Source organism: Vulpes lagopus, chromosome 7 (assembly GCF_018345385.1).
Source record: "Vulpes lagopus strain Blue_001 chromosome 7, ASM1834538v1, whole genome shotgun sequence".
In the NCBI taxonomy this organism is placed as follows: Eukaryota; Metazoa; Chordata; class Mammalia; order Carnivora; family Canidae; genus Vulpes; species Vulpes lagopus.
In genome coordinates, this window is record NC_054830.1 from 53,689,895 (window position 1) to 53,710,433 (window position 20,539).

A 20,539-nucleotide genomic window follows, 5' to 3' on the forward strand; every position below is an offset into this window, starting at 1 on the left:
TGCTGGGCATGTCTGGGCACCTGACATCACCTCAGAGCCGGGACCAGTGTTTGAATGCAGGTCAGCCAGGTAGGGCATCACCCTAACACCCCCACCTTCTATCCAGCTTTCACTCCTCTTCCACAGTGGGTGGAACCAGGGGACTCTGGGCCCCCCTCCCAGTATTCTTGCTGACTATGGAACAATATAGGTCCTATAGGTTGGTGGCTCCCTGGGGATCTGAGCACGGATGTGGAAACCTCCTGTCACCTCTTCCACCTCCCCTTGGGGTAGGGTCAGGAGAACATCTCAGGCAGCTGTCCAGGGCCTGCAACTCCCCGCACAACATGTCAATACCCCATGGGCAGTGGTGCCTGCCCAGCTGGGGAGGCGGAAGTTTTCAGGGCCTGGGGCCTGGCCTTGGGAGCAAAGTTAGCGCCACAGACACTGCTGGGAAACGGGCTGCAGAGCGGGTCTGACAAGCAGTGAGGGAAGTGTCCTTGGAGCAAATGGCCAAGTAGCCCCCTCCTTCCTTGGGCAGCTGTGAAAAAAACCTCTGGGAGAAGAAGCTGCTTGGTGGTCTCCCCCAGATTGGCTGCAGCTATAGAAATCAGATTCTGTGACCCCCTCAACTCCCAGAAGCCTCAAAACCCCGAAGGTCCTAGCTGGAGGTCTCTGGGTCCCTGAGTCCCCTCAACTGGCCATCAGACCCGGACCCCGATGCCCAGGGTTTACAGATAAGCAGACTGAGGCTTGAAAAGAGAAAGGGGCTTTCCAGGAAGCCCCGAGTCAGGCTCTGCTGTGGGACCCAGGGCAGCCTACCGCGCCTCTGTTTCCTCATCTGTAAAATCTGGCTGATAACGGCCCCACTGTCTCAGGGCAAAGGGGTGATCACATGAAGTGATGCAGCCGATGCAGGTAAACCCGTCAGCACAGGGTCAGGCGCACAGACAGGTGCCTGCTAAGATGTCATGCATGAAGGCAAGCGTTATTCGTGTTGGAGCTGCTCTCAGGGAACAAGTGGCCTGCTAGTAGGAAGGTAAGACAACAGCAATTACGGTAAGAAGTTTGCCAGCCCAAGGGTGGGCTACTCCCTTCTTCAACCCCCATTTGTTTTGTGGACATGTACTAGTTCATGAAATTCAACCCCACCATCTGGTCTCATGTGTCCATTTTACAGGAAGGGAGATTGAGGCTTAGGTGCAAAAGCTTCGGTCTCCAGTGTTTCAACTTGTGTTCTAGGCCTCCAGGTGCCCTGCCTGCTACTATTTGGATGCCCAGGACCAGCTCAACTTACTTATTTGAGGAGTTCCTTCCCAGGTCCAGGACATACAGAGCACCACATCCCACAGAAGTCTTTGACCCCAAGGGAATGCCCTGCCTGTTTACCCAGCAACCTACCTCCCGTCAGCTCAGGGGCAGCGAGGATTTGGACCGAGGTGGTGGGTAAACAGAGGGTCCCACTGGTGGTGTGGGGTGGGCAGCTTGGGTGAACAGTTCTCAGCAAAGGGAGCCATGGCCCACTCCAAGCTGGATGCCCCTGGGAAAGACCTTGTTCCCACCAGACCTCCAGCAGGACCACTCAGGTCAGAGTAGAGAAGGGCTCCCACGTTTGTTCTCTGCTCCCTCTCCTGGGTGGACTCCCTAGACACTGTTTCCTAGGTAACCGCAGCTGTTGGGGACCTCCCAAGCTTGCATCACAGAAGGCAGCCCAGTAGGGTTCTGTAAGGGGACAGATAGAGGCTCTGTGAGCAGATAGGGACACAGGTGGACATGCAAACATGACTTACCCGAGGCACTGGGAAACTGGTACATCAGAAGCCCTAGAGAGTTAAAAGATGGCCAGCACCTTGGCTATGGGCCTCAGAATATCTGCTCATGAGGTCACAATGCCCCTTCCAACACACATCCCAGGTGCCCAGAGACTGCATACTCCAGAAAAATGCCACCAGTTAGGAACATCCCCTAGAATTAAAGCCATTGCAGATTCTTTTACCATAGGACTCGCTGATTCACTGCCTGCTGGTTCACTGCCTCTATGTCATTGCCTGGGGGGCCCTGGGCTTTCACAGCTTGGTGTATTTTTATAGCCATTTCAGGACCTGGAATGTACATCTCTGCTCTTCTCTGTTCTCAAATGACACTTCCCCCAGGAAGCCTTCCCTGACCATCCTGTCCATCTCCCAGCAGAACAAATTGCTCATTTGGTCAGCTGTAATCCCAGTTTCTTTCTCCCGTGGTTGGGGGATGCTCTAGGGCAGCGGGTGGGCCTCCTCCCTGGAGGCAGTGAATGAGGACCCTGGTGTATCATCGTCATAGCAACCTTTTGTTCCAATTCCAACTGTTCTTACTGCCTGGAAACAAAAATAGTTGCAGGTAACATTATGTGTTTGGCACTCTGTTGGGCATTTTGATATAATTCTAACGTAGCAATTTTTTAATCATGCTAAATATTTTTCTTCTTGCATTTTAAATCACTTTTCACTGATTATGGTTGCTTGCGTTTCTCCTATAATCAGTTCAAAGGTAATGAGACTTTATAACATTTTCAGAGACTCTCATAGAACTACAACAACAACAACAACAACAACAACAACAACAACAAAAACCACACTCTAAATGCCTTAAAAGTATGGGAAGTCCTCCAACTGCACAGCCAGACCCAGAGAAGAACATCAGCTCCCTGGGTTGAGCGATGGTGCGTGACCAGCTCAGCGCCTGGGACTCGGTGCCACATTTTCACCCAGTCCTTACCAACCATCCTCTGAGATGAGGAATCATACCCCATCTGAGGCTCAGGCTCAGAGGGGTTGAGTGACTTAAACAAAGTTGCACAACCAGAAAGAGGCAGGGAGGATTCCAGAATCCTAGGTCCTCAACCACCTGACTCTGGGCATTGATGCCAGGAAGTCCCCCTCTTGACACAGGAGAGAACTGAGGCCAGCAGCAGATAGGGGGTGTCGTTTTGCAAATTAACTAGTTAGACTTAGAATCCAGGTCTCCGGGCAGCCCCAGATCACAGGTCCTGGGTCAGCCTCACTACAAAAAAAATAGCAAGGATAAACACATCCACCTCCAGGAGGCTTTGTGCTAAATGCTTTACAAGGGTCTTCCCATTTAATTATGTATACCTGCTGGGATTACTAAACGCTGGCCCCTCAGGCCAGGAAGAACTGTTAAGCATTTCAATTCGGGCTACTTAGAGCAATTAGGTGGCTAATAAGGTATTGATGAAGGGAAGGGACTAACCTCGCCTCCCCCACTGCCTCTGAGTTCACTCTCATCCTGACCCTCCAGCACCGTCCCATCCTCCGCAGCAGCCCGGGACTTAATCAGCTTATTCACCCTTTAGATAGCCTGGCCGATCAGAAAAAAGTCTCCTTTTACTCCTTGGGGACAAGGATACCTGAGATTTAGGCCACGACTATAAATAGTCAAGAAATCCATCCTTTTAAATTGACTCATCTATTTATTTGGGCAGTTGGTCCCTGCTGACCCCCAGATGGCTTGAGTTCTACATAATTCCTCCCCACCCCTGCCCTTGGCCCGCGCTGTCACCCTCCCGGCCTCTCCAGCTTTGTTCTCTGAATTCCCCAGGACACCACCCACTGTGAGACCCTGTTCCCCAAACCCCCTTTGCCTAGTTCCCCTTCTGCCTCTGCTGTGTCACCTTAAAGATTTTGGTTGGAACCTGACTCTGTCCCTGGTCAGCTGTAAACTGTGACCTCAGGAATGTCACTTCCCCTTGGGGCCTCAGTTGCACCATCTGTAAAATGGGCCATCTCGGATTACACAAGGGGAGTTAGGAGGAAGCGCATCCATACGCGACTGGATTTGCTCTTACAAGAGAAACAGGACGCCCCTGGACCACCATCTTTCATTTCATACAGTTCACCAACAACACTGACCAGAGGCAGAAACAAGCACCCAGGGCTCTGCTTTCACACAGGGAGAACAGCAAAGGCACAGCTTCCCCATTGGGTGTGCTGTGTCAGACAAGCAGCCCAGTCTGCTGGCACCGCCATCCCCTCTCAAGGCATTTCGCATGCTCCCAAAACCATGTGAGTCATCAAAACTAGGTTAGACATCTCATCAGAGTGGGTTTCCTCTTGGGACCTCTGGCAGAGCCTGTGATGCTCCTGCAAGCCTGTTTAGGTGAGAGCTGGGCTGGGCTGTTCTTCAGGAAGAACAACTAAGTCACTACCTTTAACGGGGCTTCTGGTTCCAGACGGGCTCCCCAAAGTGAATCAAGACCCCAGGACTCAAGGGGCACCTGGGTGGCTTGGTGGCTGAGCGTCTGCCCTTTTGGCTCAGGTCATGATCCCGGGGTCATGGGATTGAGTCCTACATGGGGCTCCCCACAGGAAGCCTGCTTCTCCCTCTGCTTCTCTCTCTCCCTGTCTCTCATGAATGAATAAATAAAATCTTAAAAAAAAAAAAAAGGCCCAAGCACTCAGCAGGGCCTTTGGGGTACCAACCAAGACCTCCCACCTAGCCCCTTGTCTCTCTTCTCTGGCCCAGAGAAACCCTGCAGCTAAGCCATGCTACTGAGGGCATCTGCGGCTCTCTGCTTCCCTCTTCAGCGGTACCTCCCTCTATCAGCAAATGCCCTTCCAGGCTTGTGTCTGCCTGGCATGCTTTTGCCATTCAAGGCCTCTGGGATACTTTTTTGATTTCGTGTGGGGCCCAAAGCATCTTCCAGACACCCCCACTGACAGACGGCTGATTTGTCTCCTCGCTGGCCTGGCTGTTTCCTGGCTGAACAAACAGAGCGAGGCTCGACTCTGGGTCCCCGGGGTGTGGCTGGGGCCTGTGCACAGGAAAATACTTAAGTCTCTGATCACTGAATGAACAGACTTTCAATTCTCGGTTTTCAGATGCTTACAGGTTTTCCCCAAACTTCCCCAGACATCGAAGGTTCTCATCTGGGCCTTCCCCCCACTCAGCGGGGCTGGAAGGGGTTTGAAAATACATACATTTCTCAAAGGAACCATAAAAGCCAAAGGGAAAACAAAAGGTCTGCCCCCCATGACCTTAAGAAGTTGGGAGCTACTGTACCTACGAGAAGATGGATGTGGACAGAATCTCTTGTGGTCATTAGTCCACAGTGTTTTACAACAAACCGTCATGCTGCACCCCTTAAACTCATACAGTGATGCATGCCAATTGTTTCTCAAGAAGACAGGGGAAAAAAGCTGATACTCAATTTTAATGTAATTCAGGACGCCTGGGTGGCTCAGTGGTTGAGCGTCTGCATTTGGCTCAGGTGTGATCCCAGAGTTCTGGGATCGAGTCCCACATCGGGCTCCCTGCATGGAGCCTGCTTCTCCCTCTATCTGTGTCTCTGCTTCTCTCTCTCTCTCTCTCTCTCTCTCTCTGTGTCTCTCAGAAATAAATAAAAATATTTAAAAAATTTTTTTTTGATGTAATTCATATGTTCACCTACGTCTCACTGCATAGATTGTAAGATTCTAAAAAAACTGACAGTGTCTTACTTATGTTTGTAACACTAGCACCTGTTACAATGTTTATGCATATGAAATAAGATTAATTTCTTGAAGAAGTTGGGGGTGGCCCTTCTCCCCAGAGGCACCCAGCAGGCCCAGTCCTCAACCACAAGGAAGCTTTGAGGGCAGGCCACATGGGGATCAGCTGACACAGGCAAGGCCAGAGATTTGGGAGGGGGAGGGGATCAGTACCTAGAAGCAGCTCCTGCCCCCAGGGATCTTCCAGAGCTGTGGCTTTTCTAGTTTTTTGGGGATGAAGAGTTTCCTCGATGTCTGGACTTTTTAATGTGACTAAATCACTCTTGAAAGCACTTTAATATAGCCATTATTAATAAAACACATTAATAAGAAATAGCTGCATCAAGCTTTTCACTATACCAAACCACTTTCTCCTATTTGCTGCCAGTTAGCCTGGTGGGCATCATGGTCCACCCTCCTGTGGACCCCTTTTACAAATGGGGCAATGGAAGCCCAGGTAGGAGGTGGGGCTGGCTGGGGTTCATCCAGCCAGGAAACAGCAGAAGGGCTGGCTATGGGAGGAGTGGAGGTCATATGTCTTAAGGGGATGTGTGACTTTGGCCACGTCAATGCACTTCTCTAAGCCTCACAATGCTCATCAAGAGGAAGGATGGATAGGAGGGTGGAAGGCAGACAGGCTCATGAGAAGTGGCTTGTGTTCCAAGGTTACTTCCCTCCTCCACCCTAAGAGATCTGGCCTCCTGGTTATATACATTGACGACTGCACTGGTTGGGCGGGGGAGAGGAACACGACACGGGACACAATGTCTTGTGCCATTTTGCAACCAAACCATGATCATTTATGTCATCTCTCCCTTCCTGCCTCGTTCCTCACTCTATCCCCACTGCCCCACACTGTGCCTAGTATACAGCAGGTGCTCCAAAAACACTCAGTGCATTAGTGAATGGACACAGGAATGCTGAGTAAACACCTCAATTCATTCAACTATGAGGGATCCTCACAGGACAGGAGAGCGGGGGCGGGGGGTGAACAATCCAGAAAGAACAGTAGGGCCCCACAGGGCAGCCCCCCACACACACACACGTGGAAGGAGGGCAAGGTGGGGAATTGGGGCCCAGAAGCATGGAAGACAGGACTCCTAGTCTTGTGTGGCCGGGACGGGATCACGGGGCACCTCCCTGAGCCTGGCTTCTTCATCCACAAAGCAAAGAACATGAGAACTTTGCCACAGGACCATTTCATGCCTCAAATGAGGAAAGGACCGTAAAGTTCTGGGGTGTCACAGGTGCTCAGCATCTCCAGGTTGAAAACAGATCTCATAAGTCACCTTGGCTGGCCCTTCCGTTGCGTGGGGGAGGACACAGATGCCCAGGGCGCGACATCTCAGGGACCCACAGCAAGGGGGGCTAGGGCTGGGCAAAGGGCTCCTGCCACTGGTTCATGGGGACCAGCCTGCAAGCATGACCTCCCTGGCCACTGGGTAAATGACTTTGCCAGGTAAGCTTGTCAGGTTTACTCAGACTGCAAAGTGCATACTTAAAAACATGACTTGCTGTTTCTCTGAAATTCTCCTTAACTGGATGCCCTGTATTTTATCTAGCAACTTTATTCAGAATATCTGGAGGGATCTCACACACACACTACCGCATCCAGCACAAAATATGACACCTGTTACAATGTTTATGCATATGAAATAAGATCACGCCCTGAGGTCATAAGAGGGATCAAATACTCTGGCCTCCTGGTCTGAAAACTTCAACGGAGTACAAATTAAAGGGCCTGGGACTTTGGGGTCCCACCCTCCCACAAGCATGCTCTTTTGTTTCTTCCCACTCAGAGGAAGCCACTTCCCCGGTAGCTGCCCAGACCTTTCGAGGTCTTCTAACCTCCTCCCTGTTTCCACAGGTTTTGCAGAGCGGGTGCCCACTCCCAAGGATGTTCTATAGTCAGTCCTCACCTCATTGATGAGTCCAAATGCCACCTCCTCCTATCCTGCTCCCCTCTCAGACATTGCTAACTGATCGTGGCACCTTTCCCACTGATCAGTGGGAAGTCCTTAGAGTCCTTATCAACCCCTGGCCTCTCTCTGGGCCTCAGGAATTAATGGACAAGAGAAAGCTCTCATGTCAGGCGCATGGTCGGGGAGGTAGGATGCCTAGAAAAGACTAGGAATCAAACAGAAGGCCAGAGCACCACTCAGCTCTTAAACATAAATAAGGGGCACCTGGGTGGCTCACTGGTTGAGCATCTGCCTTCGGCCCAGGGTGTGATCCTGGGGTCCTGGGATCGAGTCCTGCATCGGGCTCCCTGCAGGGAGACTGCTCCTCCCTCTGCCTGTGTCTCTGCCTCTCTCTCTGTGTGTCTCTCATGAATGAATAAATAAAATCTTAAAAAAAAAAAAAAAAGAAAACATAAATAAGAGCCATGTCCCCTCACTGTGGCAGGAGGGAAGGAGGGAGGCATGGGCCCTTTACAACAGGGCAGCCCTGATGGGGCCCACAGAGCAAGAGCTCAGGGGTGATGAAAAGAACAAGGTTGAGGGAATCTGGAGGTGAGAGAACACCTGTGCCAGGTAACGTGGGAGCTGAGTCAGCGGAGTCAGGCTGGGCATGTGCGGCAGGGGAGCTGGGGATTCAGAACTGCCTCTGGCTACTCCTAGGGATGAAGGCATAGGGGTGAGAATTCATTATGGGAAGCCAAGGTATCCAAGTGTACAGCCCCACGGCGGGGGGGCGGGGGGGCACCTGGCTGCCAGGCTGCGGTAGGGGCCAGCCCTCAAGCACGCGATAGACCCTCTGGGGCATGTGCGCTTCTGTCTGCTTTATAGAGAACACCCAGCCTGGAGAGGGAGGCCATCACGGCAGGCACTGGCTCTTAAGTGGCTGAGCTCAGATTCTTGCCCAAAGCTGGGCACTGCCAGCCCAGGAGCTCCCCCAGGGAAGATTCCAGATCCTTGTTTTATACCTGAGGAGAATGAGGGCCCAGAGAAGGGAAATGACTCATCCAAGGTCCCCCAGCATGTTGGTGGGGAAGCCGGTAGATAAAGGTGGGGTCCTGGGGGACCCTCTGGACGGTCGTGCCTGAATACTGACCCCGGGCACCCTCCCCCAGGGAGCCAGCCTGCCAAACCCAGAGGCGTCTGCAGCTTTAGGATCCGGGAGGCTCCTGCTTCGGGGAGCCTCGGTTTCTGGACTTGGGATCCGCTGCTGGCTGAGAACAGACTAACAGATGGGAATACCTCCCGCAGGCCCTCTTAGGTTTCACCTCGGCAGGCAGCTCTGGTCTTTGACATGCCCTGCTAGTTTCTGGAAAAAACAACAAAAAAACCCCTGTGATATTGTGATTTCGAATATATATAAATATATTTGGTCTTTGTCCCGGTTGCTGGCAGAGCTCCTATAACTGGTAATTTCCTAAGTGATGAGAGTGAGAAGGTGTCTTTTGTTATGTTAACGAGTGACTTTTAGCTTGTACCTAAGGCTATAGGGGCCGGTTGCTAGGAGAAGCAGCCCAGCCGCGATTCCAGGGTTAGAACTCGCAGTCCCACCCTCCGTGCGGGGAGGCCCCCTTCCCACTCACCTTGCCCTGTGCATCCCTTCCCTGTGGCTGTCCCTGCGTTCTGGCCCTTATGGACAGACCACTAATCTGGTCCATAAGATGTTTCTCTGGGTTCTGTGAGCTGCCCTAGCAATTTCATCAAACCCATGGCGGAGGTCATGGGACGCTCCGATTTACAGCTCCGATTTATAACCAGGTGTCCGAAAGCACAGGTGACGATCCTGACACTTGGGCGACAGGCAGCAGAAGTGAGGTGGGAGCAGGAGGTCGGCCTTGGAAGGGCTGAATCATTAACCTGCGGTGTCTGACGCCAGCCCAAAGTAAACAGTGTCAGAAGTGAGTTAATAGGTAGGACCTCCAGCGAGTGCTGGAATTGCTTGGTGGTATGGGGGTGGGGTGGGAGGAGGGACCCCACACACAGAATTGTAACCTCTCTCCTTAAAAAAAAAAAAAAAAAAAAAAAAAAAATCTGTCTGCTGTTGGGGCTAAGAGCCAGAAAAGACAGGAAAAGAAAGCAAGGAGTCTTCTCTCCACTGGAGGCCCAAGCCTCCCCCAACAGGTGAGGCCAGAAGAAGAGGCTCTTGCTTGCCCTGGTCGCCCAGAGGCCTGAGCTTCCAGCAGCTGCTGTGTGGAACAGAGTGTAAGCCAAAGGTGTGGACTAAAGCCCAGGCTCCCTGTCCTGACACATGGCTGACCTCGAGTTGGCCGCTGCCCTCCCAAGCCTCAAATTTCTCACCTGTTACACATGGACAGTAATAATAACTACGCTATAAAATAATGCAAGTATTACGGATGGAAAACCTTTCTGAGAACTGCGAACGGCCGTACATGCTGTAACTGTCTGTATATTCAGACCACTGTGATAGAGGTGTTAAAAGTAATCCTGACAGCAGCAGTAAGAATAGCCATGTGTAAGTAAGAATCCCAACTGCCATGTGCTGGGGCTGGGGGGCGGGGGGGGGGGGGGGCAGCAAGTGCCAGCCACCATGTGAAGAACTTTCAGAGTTCCCTGATCTTCCAACCAGAGAGGACAGATGCTACATCATTCTACACCATGTCTATTTTGACAGAGGACCTGAGGGCCCAGAGAGGTTAAGTGACCTGCCCTGGGTCACACAGCTAAGTAGAGGCCAAATGACATTTATGCCCAGGCTCATGGGACACCTGAGCTAAGGTCTTAACCACACCTCTCCTCTCTCTAAAGGGCATTAATTAAACTCAGAGTCTGGTCCAGTGTTCCTGACACATCTTGTTTATTGATTTTTTATTTTCTTTCCAAAAAAAGGAAGGCTGGCAGACTGGGGGCTGCTTCTCTGGGATGGGTTGTTTTCAATCCATGGCTCCCTGAATCCCTGAAGGCAGGGGCTCCCCAGGGAAGTGGTACTACTCCCTCTTGAGGCCTGCGAGGCTGTCACTGAAGATAGGCAGAGGCTTCCCTTAGGGCAATTTCTTTCTTTTCTTTCTTTCTTTCTTTCTTTCTTTCTTCTTTCTTTCTTTCTTTCTTTCTTTCTTTCTTTCTTTCTTTCTTTCTTTCTTTCTTCAGACTTTTTATTTTATTCATGAGAGACAGAGAGAGGCAGAGACAGGCAGAGGGAGAAGCAGGCTCCCTGCGGAAAGCCCGATGTGGAACTAAATCCCGGGATCACGACCTGAGCCAAAGGCAGAGGCCTCAGAGACCCTAAAACCTCTGAGCCACCCAGGCGTCCCAATTAGGGTAATTTCTGAGGGCCAATATTTGGCAACATGTGCCCAGCACCTTAAAAAAGCACACTCCCTTTAGGCTAGCCATTCCAATCTTTTCAACCAGACCAGTGTATAAAGATGCCTTCTCAGAGATGTTCAGTGCACACAGTTTTGCAAGATCTGGAGATCCATTGCATGACAATGTGAATATATTTAACACTACTATACTGTAGACTTAAAAATGGTCGAGATGGTTCATTTTATGTTATGTATATTTTACCACAATTAAAAATAGAAAGAAAAAAGAAAGATGTTCACAGCAGAGTGGTTTACATGAAAAAGAAACTACAATGGGCCAATCTCTCGTCACTAGGGGATTAATTCAATAAATGATGGTTTGCCCAAACTAAAGTAATTAAGAAGTGCGGATAGGGGGTGGGCAAGTGATCAGCAAACTTGCCCCCCCTCCCCCTGCCCCAGGGCCAGATCTAGTAGGTTATTTTTTTTTTTAAGATTTTATTTATTTATTCATGAGAGACACACAAAGAGAGAGGCAGAGACACAGGCAGAGGGAGAAGCAGGCTCCATGCAGGGAGCCTGACGTGGTACTTGATCCCGGGTCTCCAGGATCATGCCCTGGGCTGAGGGTGGCACTAAACCGCTGAGCCACCCAGGTTGCCCTAGCAGGTTATTTTTGTAAATAAAGTTTTACTGGTATAAAATGACACCCGCTCATTTGCATTTTGTCTGTGACTGCATTCTGGGTATAAGTGCAGATGTGAGACCATCTGAGATCAGTGGAGGTAAAACCACAAGACCCTAAAACCGAAATATATCCTATCTAGCCTTTAAAAAAATATCTGCTGACCCTGACTTAGAAGATCAAAGACCCAGAAAAACGCTAAGAAATATGATGGGGAATGGGGGTGGGAAGCTGGCTCCCAAACACGGCCACACGGTGAGTTCAATTTTAAAAGGCAAAATGTAAATAATGCATCTTCACCCACACATTTACAAATGCACTGTTAGGTGGTTATGTCTCCATGGCAGGAAAGGAGATGAATTTTATTTTCTTCTTTTGACTTTTCTGTGCTCTCCAACTTTTCCCTATTAAAAATACATTACTTCCGGGACACCTGGGTGGCTGGCTCAGTGGTTGAGTGACTGCCTTCAGCTCAGGGCGTGATCCTGGGGTCTTGGGATCGAGTCCTGAATCAGGATCCCCACAGGGAGCCTGCTTCTCCCTCTGCCTATGTCTCTGCCTCTCTCTCTGTGTCTATTATGAATAAATAAATAAAATCTTTTAAAAAATACATCACTTCCCAACACTAGAAGAAATGGTAATTATGTGGTCCAACAGGAGTGTTAGCTAATACTACAGTGACAATCACACTTTGCAGTAGAAATGTATCAAATCAAAATGTTTTCACACCTTAAACCTAGAGACTGTTGCATGTCAAATTATCTCAATTTTTTTTAAATGTATCATTTTTATGATCAGGGCAGACAGACAGTAAATATCATTTTCTCACTGTCTTGGCTCCTCCAGGGAGCCAGTGAAGAGGGTGTCGCTGTCACTGGAGGGGTCACAGGTCTGCTGTATGAACACTCCCTCCCCTGCCGGAGTTCACAACCTGGAGGGATCTGGGAGGGGATGGGGGAGCAGGCCCCCTGGGAATCCTTAGAACAGGCCCAGAGAGGGCGCCTGGGTGGCTCAGTGGTTGAGCATCTGCCTTCGGCTCAGGGCATGATCCCCGGGTCCTGGGATCGAGTACCGCATCAGGCTCCCGTCAAGGAGCCTACTTCTCCCTCTGCCTATGTCTCTGCCTCTCTCTCTGTGTCTGTCATGAATAATAAATAAACCTTAAAAAAAAAAAAAAAAAAAAAAAACAAGCCCAGAGAGTTTCCCCTGCAACTAAAATGACCACAGACACCCAAAAGGGTAGATCTGATTTCAGCAGAGGCGAATGAGGGGACTGAGCTAAGGGATCCTGCCAAGGATCATGAAATTAGAACATGTACGGGGGTGCTCCATACTGATTTTGTTAGGCCTGTTGAGTGCTTCAGGGACAAAGGGACCCTTACCCCTGATACTATACATGCTTTCTAATCCTCCTGGGTGCTCCTATTGGTCCATCTTACAGGTGGGAAAGCCAAGGTTTCGAGTCCAGTGATTCTCCTCTCAAGGCCACAATGCTGGCATAGGACGGAGCCAGGGGTTCGAATCCAGAACTGTGTGATATTCCAGCTCCACAGACTTCCCACTGCCAGCAATCACAGTTTTGGCCGGTTCCTTAACAGCTCCAAGTCTGCTGAACAACCGTCAAACGCCCACCTCTCAATCACCTCCCTGCTTGCTGCGCGCCTTGAGGGGCTGTGTCTGTCATCTGGTTCCTCAGGTTCCTCAGATGGGAGCCTGGAGGCCTCTGTAAGAGGGCCACACACCTAGACGCCTGGGAGTGCTCCCTAGAGACCACCGCCTTGCCTCCAAATCCTGCTGCCTGCCGTGTCACATGGCCCGGGAGCCCTTCCAGAAAGAATAAACCCAAAGGGCCATGTGGAGGAGGCGACATACAGGCCTGAGAGAAAACCCACTTCTCAGCCTCTGCTGTGTCTCCTGTGAAATGGGCTCCCACCAACTGCGGCTGGATCAGCACACCTAGTAGGAGAGGCTTCTATCTGTTTATTGCCCGGAAAATCACCAGCCCAGCTGGGGGCTGGGAGCCTTGCACAAGACTCTTTATCTGGAAGCAGAACTCACTCAGTGCACTCCAGCTTTGCAGCAGCAGGCATCTCATTCCTGGTCTGCCCCAGGCTACTCATTAACGAGCACAAGGCCTTGGGAATGGGCTGGCCTAGGAGTCTGGTCCCAGCCTGGGGGGAGGAGAGAGCAGGGCTGGATGGTGCAGGCACCAGGGTCAGAAGAGGTGGGGTTCAGATCCTTCCTACCTGGGTGACCTTGGGAGGAGGGAATTCACCTCCCCGTGCCTCAGTTTCCCCATCTGTACAATGGAGATACTATCAGTGTCTAACTTATAGGGCTATTTTGAGGACTGAGTCTCTAAAGTGCCTGGCGGTACCTGACACACAGTAAGCACTCAATAAATGTACCTGCCATTTTTACAAAAAGAACAGCAGCACCCACATCCTAAGACTCTTGTGGGCTAAAACGTGCTGCTGCTCTAGGTGCCATAACTAGCATGCTGTTAAAGAGTTTAATAAATGCTCATGATCATTCTTACTGACATTGGTGAGCAGTACGGTAATGACTCTGGAGGCTGACATGGACTTGGACATCTCCATGCCCACTCAGCAGCTAGCCAGGGAGGTGTCCTGAGCCACCAGGGATATGCCTGCCTGATGGCACAGAATAAAGAACAGGTCTCCATGGGGTCATGTGGCCTAGTGGGGGGGTTGTTGATGATTGGGTCAGGCCCACTGTAGGTAACAGAGGGCCAGGGTCTCAGGGCCTTTCTCCCAGTCCTGGTTTCTTAGGTGTCCCCACATCAGCCAAACTCCAAATCTGGACCAGTAAGAGCTAGGTCAGGGCACTACCTTCCCTCCTGGGAGAAATTTCTACCCAAGAAGCCAGGGTGGTTTGCACATTCTAGAGTAGAGTCTACTAGTGAGTCATGAAATCAACTTAAAGGGTCAGGACAATCCTTTTTTTTTTTGTTTTTGGACAATCATTTTTACAAAAGAGAACAGACTAGAACAGAGCCCTAAAGATGTTGAAGTTGCGGGTTTGTGAGACTGGTTTCACTTTCAAGTGTGTATACGGGCGAACACACAGGGTATCCTGTCGTAAAATCTATTCCTTACTGAATGTCAGAACAAAAAAGACTTCAAAGTAAAGATGTTTTAAACCAAGGTGAAGAAGTAATCTGCAGAAAACTCAGGTTCCTTCCCCATTTAAAAACACTGTGATCCTGAACCAACGGGGGGGGGGGGGGGGGGGGGGGGGGGGAAGCTTCTGTAAATATGAGACAGTCAGCAAAACGTCATTAACATTTGTAGATTAGATAACAAAATTGTGTCAATGTTAAATGTCCTGGGGTTGATAACTGCATGTGCTTATTTAAGAGAATGAATGGCCTTGCTCTTACGAAATACAGTCAAAGGATTAGGACTAAAGGGGCATCATGCCTGTAATTTACTCCCTAATGAGTCAGCAAAAAAAAAGTATTAATGTGACTATTTTGATAGCATACATATATATAGAGAGATGAAGCAAACGTAGCAAATGTTAACAATGGGAAAATCTAAGTGAAAGGTATACAAGAGTTCACTGTATTCTCCATTCCACTTTTCTGAAGGTTTTCAATTTTTTAAAAAGAAAAAGTTTAGGGGCACCAGGGTGGCTTAGTCAGTTGAGCGTCCAACTCTTGGTTTCTGCTGGGGTCAGGATCTCATGGGTGGTGGGGAGGGGCTCTGCACTCAGCAAGGAGTCTGCTTGTGGGTTCTCTCCCTCTGCCCCCTCCCCCCTCACGCATGCTCACTCTCTCTCAAATGAACAGATCTTTAAAAAAGAAATAAGTAAAAAGTTTAATAATGAGACAATTGGGACAGTAGCCCCAAGTTCTGATAGGAGCATCCTATCAGTACTGGGAGCCAAGCATCTCACCCTTTTATGTGTGTCTGACCCCAATCCTCAGAATTAACTCAAGAAGCCCCCTATCAGTGCTCGGTGGCAAAGCCAGGATGGGGTCCAGGCCAGACTCCAAAATCAGTGCTCAGCATTTGTAGGGTTGCCTCCCTGGCACAGTCAGGCATAGGTGGCCAACCGGGGCCATAAACCCAACACCCAGAGATGACACATGGACGAGGTCCCGAAGCTCTGGGCATTCTGCTTCCTCCTCCTCAAGCCTGAAGGAGACACTGAGATCCTGAGCACCCCACATTGGTGAGACGGCAACACCATGGGGAGGTCAAATGCCACTTACGTTTTGGAGGCTCCTCAGCAAAAGTTGTTGTTCTGGACCTAATACAACGAGAGGAAGCAAAGAAGAAAAGATCTGGTCAGGTTGTGACTGTATGCAGGGCTTGGGATCTTCTACGTGTGACTGTCCAACTCACACACACTGGGAGCAGACAAGTCAACACCCAGTGGGGCCAGGGCTGGGAAAACCAGGGTGCACAGGCGCCCATGCACACATGCATGCTCACACATACACATGCAGACACACAGACCCACGAGTTCACATACAGGTGCACCTGCGCACACACATCCACACTTGCTCACATACCCAGCTCCTCAAACTGTCAGCAGCGAGGACTGCTGGCAGCCTATGCCGGGGACGGCAAACATAAGCCACTGCCATTGCCCTAGCCTGCCCCAGAAGCCTGAACTCCCAGGGGCACCATACCAGCCTGGTCACAGGCCCAAGTCTGTGAATGACTGTGTCCCTGTAAGCAAAGGGACACATCAAGACAAGACAGAGGGGCTGAGGGAGGCCTGGGGGCCCCAGACTCTTGGAGAATATGATAATTCATCGACTGGTTAAAGGCTCCAGGAATCACAGTGCCAAGGAAATCTGTTGAACTTCGCTGAGTCAAGCAGTTGCCAAATGTCATTGACCCCAGAAGGCTTTTTTTAAATTTTTTTTAAAGTAGAACACCTCCTGTTCTTTGGCACTCGGTTTGGGAAAAAATGCAAGTCGAGGAAGATCACCTCTGCCCCTCTCATTCCACCAGCAGAGCTTTGCTGGAAGGCTCCCCTGGTTTCCTAGAATATAAAAATGCAGAAAACCAGGAAATGGTTTCTTATCAAATAAGATCACACATTTCAATGAACAGGTAAATGGATTAGCATTGCAGGGAACGGAGTAGCTGTGGGAGGGCAGAAAGAGGCCTGTAGGGTAGACAAGTGTTTCCTCAATGTACCTGAGGCCCTTCCTTGGACTCAGACACATGGCCCCAGCAAGTCTACAGAGCTCCCTCCCCCCAAATTAGACAAGCTCATTACTACATTAGGGCCCCCACATTCAACGGGCTCCTATAGGTGCCCAGTGTTCAAGGCACTGTGGGGTAGCAATATTCAGTCAGTAATTTCTTAAGGGGCACCTGGCTGGCTCAGTCAGTAGAACATGTGACTCTTGGTCTCAGGGTGGTAAGTTTGAGCCCCATGCTGGGTGGAGAGATTACTTAAATATATATATATATATATATATATTTTTTTTTTTTTATAAGATTTTATTTATTCATGAGAGACACAGAGAGAGAGGCACAGACACAGGCAGAGGGAAAAGCAGGCTCCATTCCATGCAGGGAGCCCAACGTGGGACTCGACCCCGGGTCCCCAGGACCCTCCAAGACTATACCCTGGGCCGAAGGTAGCACCAAACCACTGAGCCACCTGGGCTGCCCCAAAATAAAATATATATATATATATATATATATATATATTTAAAATTTATTGAGCACCTACGATGTGCCAGGCACTGCTTCAGATACTAGAACACAGCTGAGGTCCCTGCTCTTCTGGAGCCCACAACCCCACGGTAATGGCCAACATGTGACACAGATACCACAGAGGCTTCATTTTCTGGGTGGACGCATGGCATTGTAAAGGCTGGGGTGGGTTAGTAATGCCTGCAATAGGTGTAGGTGCTGTGGCAACGTGTAACTTGCTATCCTGAACTATACCATGGGAAGAGGGACAAAGAAAAAGATGAAGGTGGCATGTTTAATGCACAATTATAAGCATAATGTTAAGGGAACCAGGAAAAGGAGTATAACTCTATCTGGCCTGAGATCTAAGCAGTTATGTGAGGGCAATCCAGCTCAAAGAGGAGGACAAGAATGGCACTAAGTCCCTGCGGATATAGCCTGCTGGCACCCATGCCACTTCTTCTGGGGGCAGCCTCACATCTCTTCCACCTGGAGACACATGCCTACCCACTCTCAGCCCATGGGGTCCTGGGTGGGTATGTGAGACAGGCCTAGCCAACCAGAGGGGCTGTGACTATTGGCTCAAGGGTAAGCACCTGACCAACGCTGGACAATGAGAGGGATGACAGGGGCTTATGCAAAAAATATTGAAGAAAAAAAAAAAGGCTCTTTCTAGACTGAGATGATTCTGCTGGGAGGGGAAGCATCCTATGCGGCTGAGAGTACCCCAAGGAAGATAAAACCAACACAGGAGCCCAGAAATGGAGAGAAAGAAACGGAGTCCCAATGACATAGCTCAGCACCTGGATCCAGCCATGCCTGAAGTATGACTTGGGGATTTTCAGTTAAGAATCTGTAAATATTTTTTTCCTTCTTTCTTCCCCTCCCTCTCTCCTTCTTTCCCTCCTTTCTTTTTTTAAAAAATAGTTTGAACAGGTGGATCCCTGGGTGGCTTGGCGGTATGGCGCCTGCCTTCGGCCCAGGGTGTGATCCTGGAGACCGAGGATCGGGTCCCACATTGGGCTCCCTTCAGGGAGCCTGCTTCTCCCTCTCTCTGTGTCTCTCATGAATAGATAAATAAAATCTTTATTAATAAATAAATAAATAAATAAATAAATAAATAAATAGTTTGAACTGATTTCTGCCACTTGCAACTCTAAGAATCCAGACCTATGCCTTGCCTCAGGTATATTGTATAACTTTATGCATGCCCCTTTACCTGATGTTTAGGCCATCAGAAAATTGGGGAATAGAATGACCCCCTGCAGCCCTGGTACTCTCAGCCCTTAGCAAAGATTGGGACTGACCCTCCCCGACCTCTGGGCATTTGGCCGGAGATGGAGAAATCAGCCCTTCTCAAAGTTAAGCCTGGAGGGCTTCTTAAAACTTGCTAGGCCCCACTCCGGGGGCCTGAGTCAGCAGGTCTGGGGTGGGGCCCTGATTCTACATTCTAACAAGCTCCCAGGTGATGACCAGACCGCACATCCTGCAACCACAAGTCGAGAACCTAGATTCTAAATCTGTTCTACTCTTCCTGGGTGCTTGGGGCAGACGCCTGGTGCAAAAATAAAGCCCCAGCCAAGCACATCTCAGCAACCCTTGTCTTCAAGCAGATCCCCAGGTGCAAGGATGAACCTGTACTTGAACAACTAATGCACCAGCTCCCAGCTTCCACATATCCCACTGCCAATGTTTCCAGCCGGCCCTCCACCCTGGGATTCATCTAAAAAATGAGGCCGTAGGAGTGACAAGGCCTCACGCTGGTCCTCTAGGAGCTGTGAGCATCCCCCAACGGCTCCCCACACCAGGCGGCTGCCAGCAGCAAGTCCCACTTCAGACCTGATCCTGACACACTGCCTCAGGCTGCCCTGCTGTCAGCACCGCCTGGCTGGCCCTGGGCTCTCCCTGATTTACATCCGACTTGGCTGCCTTGAAATGCCTCCTGTGGCTTTTGGACCATGGACACTGTTCAGTAGAAAACGGCTTCCCCACCAGCATCCTTTCCAAAGTGGCGCTGGCCCAGAGGGCCTGGCCTGGCCTGGCTCAGCCGCCTCCCAGCTGTGTGGCCTCAGGCAAGTTACGTGAGGTCTCTGGGGCTTCAGCTTTCGACATGCAAAATAGGAATAATGATATCTCCTGTGATGGCCAGGGAGATGATGCTTTCCAGGCACCCAAAGGCTGTGATTTACCTCTTTTACTCAGAGTGTGGTTCCCAGACCAGCAGCATTGACAGAGCTTGGGGGGTGGTTAGAAATGCAGGATCTCAGAGCCCCGTTCAGTCCTCCCGCCTAGAAAGAGGCATCTGAACAAGCTCTCAGGTGTCTTGGGCTTAAGTCTGAGGAGCACTGGTATGTGTCATCATCATTGCTGTTGTTGCCATATCCCAGGACCGAGCCAAGATGTGGCAACGACCCCTGAGCCTGGGAGAACTGCAAGCAGGGGTCAGAGGTAACTGAAATGTTGGAGAGGGAAGAAAACCTCTCCAGTGCCTCTCAGCCTCCCAACTACCGAGGAGCCTCTCCACGGCTCAGGGAAGGCCGGCTGCACCTGCAAAGAGACTTAGCAAATGGGTACTGATCACTGGACTTCACTCACGGGCTCAGCCAAGGTAACAAGATATACTGAAAACATTCCAGGTCTCAGATTTAGGGCTTTGCTTTAGGCAGGCAATGTGGCTGCCTCTGATCCTCCCGCAGAAGGCTGAATCTTTAGCATTTCAAGGAGGTAAATTATCCTCTCTGCCTGGAGCCCCCCCACCCCCAACTCACAGCAGCTTGACCACAGAGGGGCTGTGGGGGAAGGTGGGAAAGGTGGGGAAGGTGAGCATCTCAGCCTGCTGTGGGGGTGCGCTGCGAGCCCTACCTGGAGCCCTACCTGGAGCCCTACCTGGAGCCCAACCTGGAGTTCCCCACTCCACCCTGGAACTGCCCTGGTGAAAGCACTAAGGATTCCCACTGGAGGGTTATAAACATAAAGCCCTCCTCCGTGAATCTGTCTCCTGTGCTGCACGGCCAGCTCTGGTGAATGAACAGAGCAGAATGCTTCCACCTGCTAGAGATCCACTGTCAAGACGTTTCCATGCCTCCAGAGCCAGACCAGACCTAACTGAGGAAGCAGCCAGTTGGAGGCGGGAGGCACTGGGCATCATGCTGGAGAGCCCAAGGGGGACTGCCAGGTGGAATGGAAGGAAGTTCAGGGACATCGGACAATGACCAGATGCAGATTAAAAAAAAAAAATCCAGGGATGCCTGGGTGGCTAGGTGGTTGAGCATCTGCCTTCAGCTCAGGGTGTGATCCCAGAGTCTCCACATCGGGCTCCCTATAGGGAGCCTGCTTCTCCCTCTGCCTGTGTCTCTGCCTCTCTCTGTGCCTCTCATGAATAAATAAACAAAATCTTAAAAAAAAAAAAATCCACATTGAAAAATACTGGCTTGAAGTATAA

The 20,539-nt window shown here is 50.4% G+C and overlaps 1 protein-coding gene across 1 annotated transcript in view; it reads right to left on the reverse strand.

Annotated features, from left to right (window-relative positions):
* SLC6A6 (solute carrier family 6 member 6) overlaps positions 1 to 20,539 on the reverse strand; it is an 85,723-nt gene that overhangs the window by 56,640 nt on the left and 8,544 nt on the right. Inside the window, exon 2 of the mRNA XM_041764674.1 lies at positions 15,651 to 15,688. The gene's annotated coding sequence lies outside the window, so the exon portion shown is untranslated. The remainder of the gene's footprint in view (positions 1 to 15,650; positions 15,689 to 20,539) is intronic.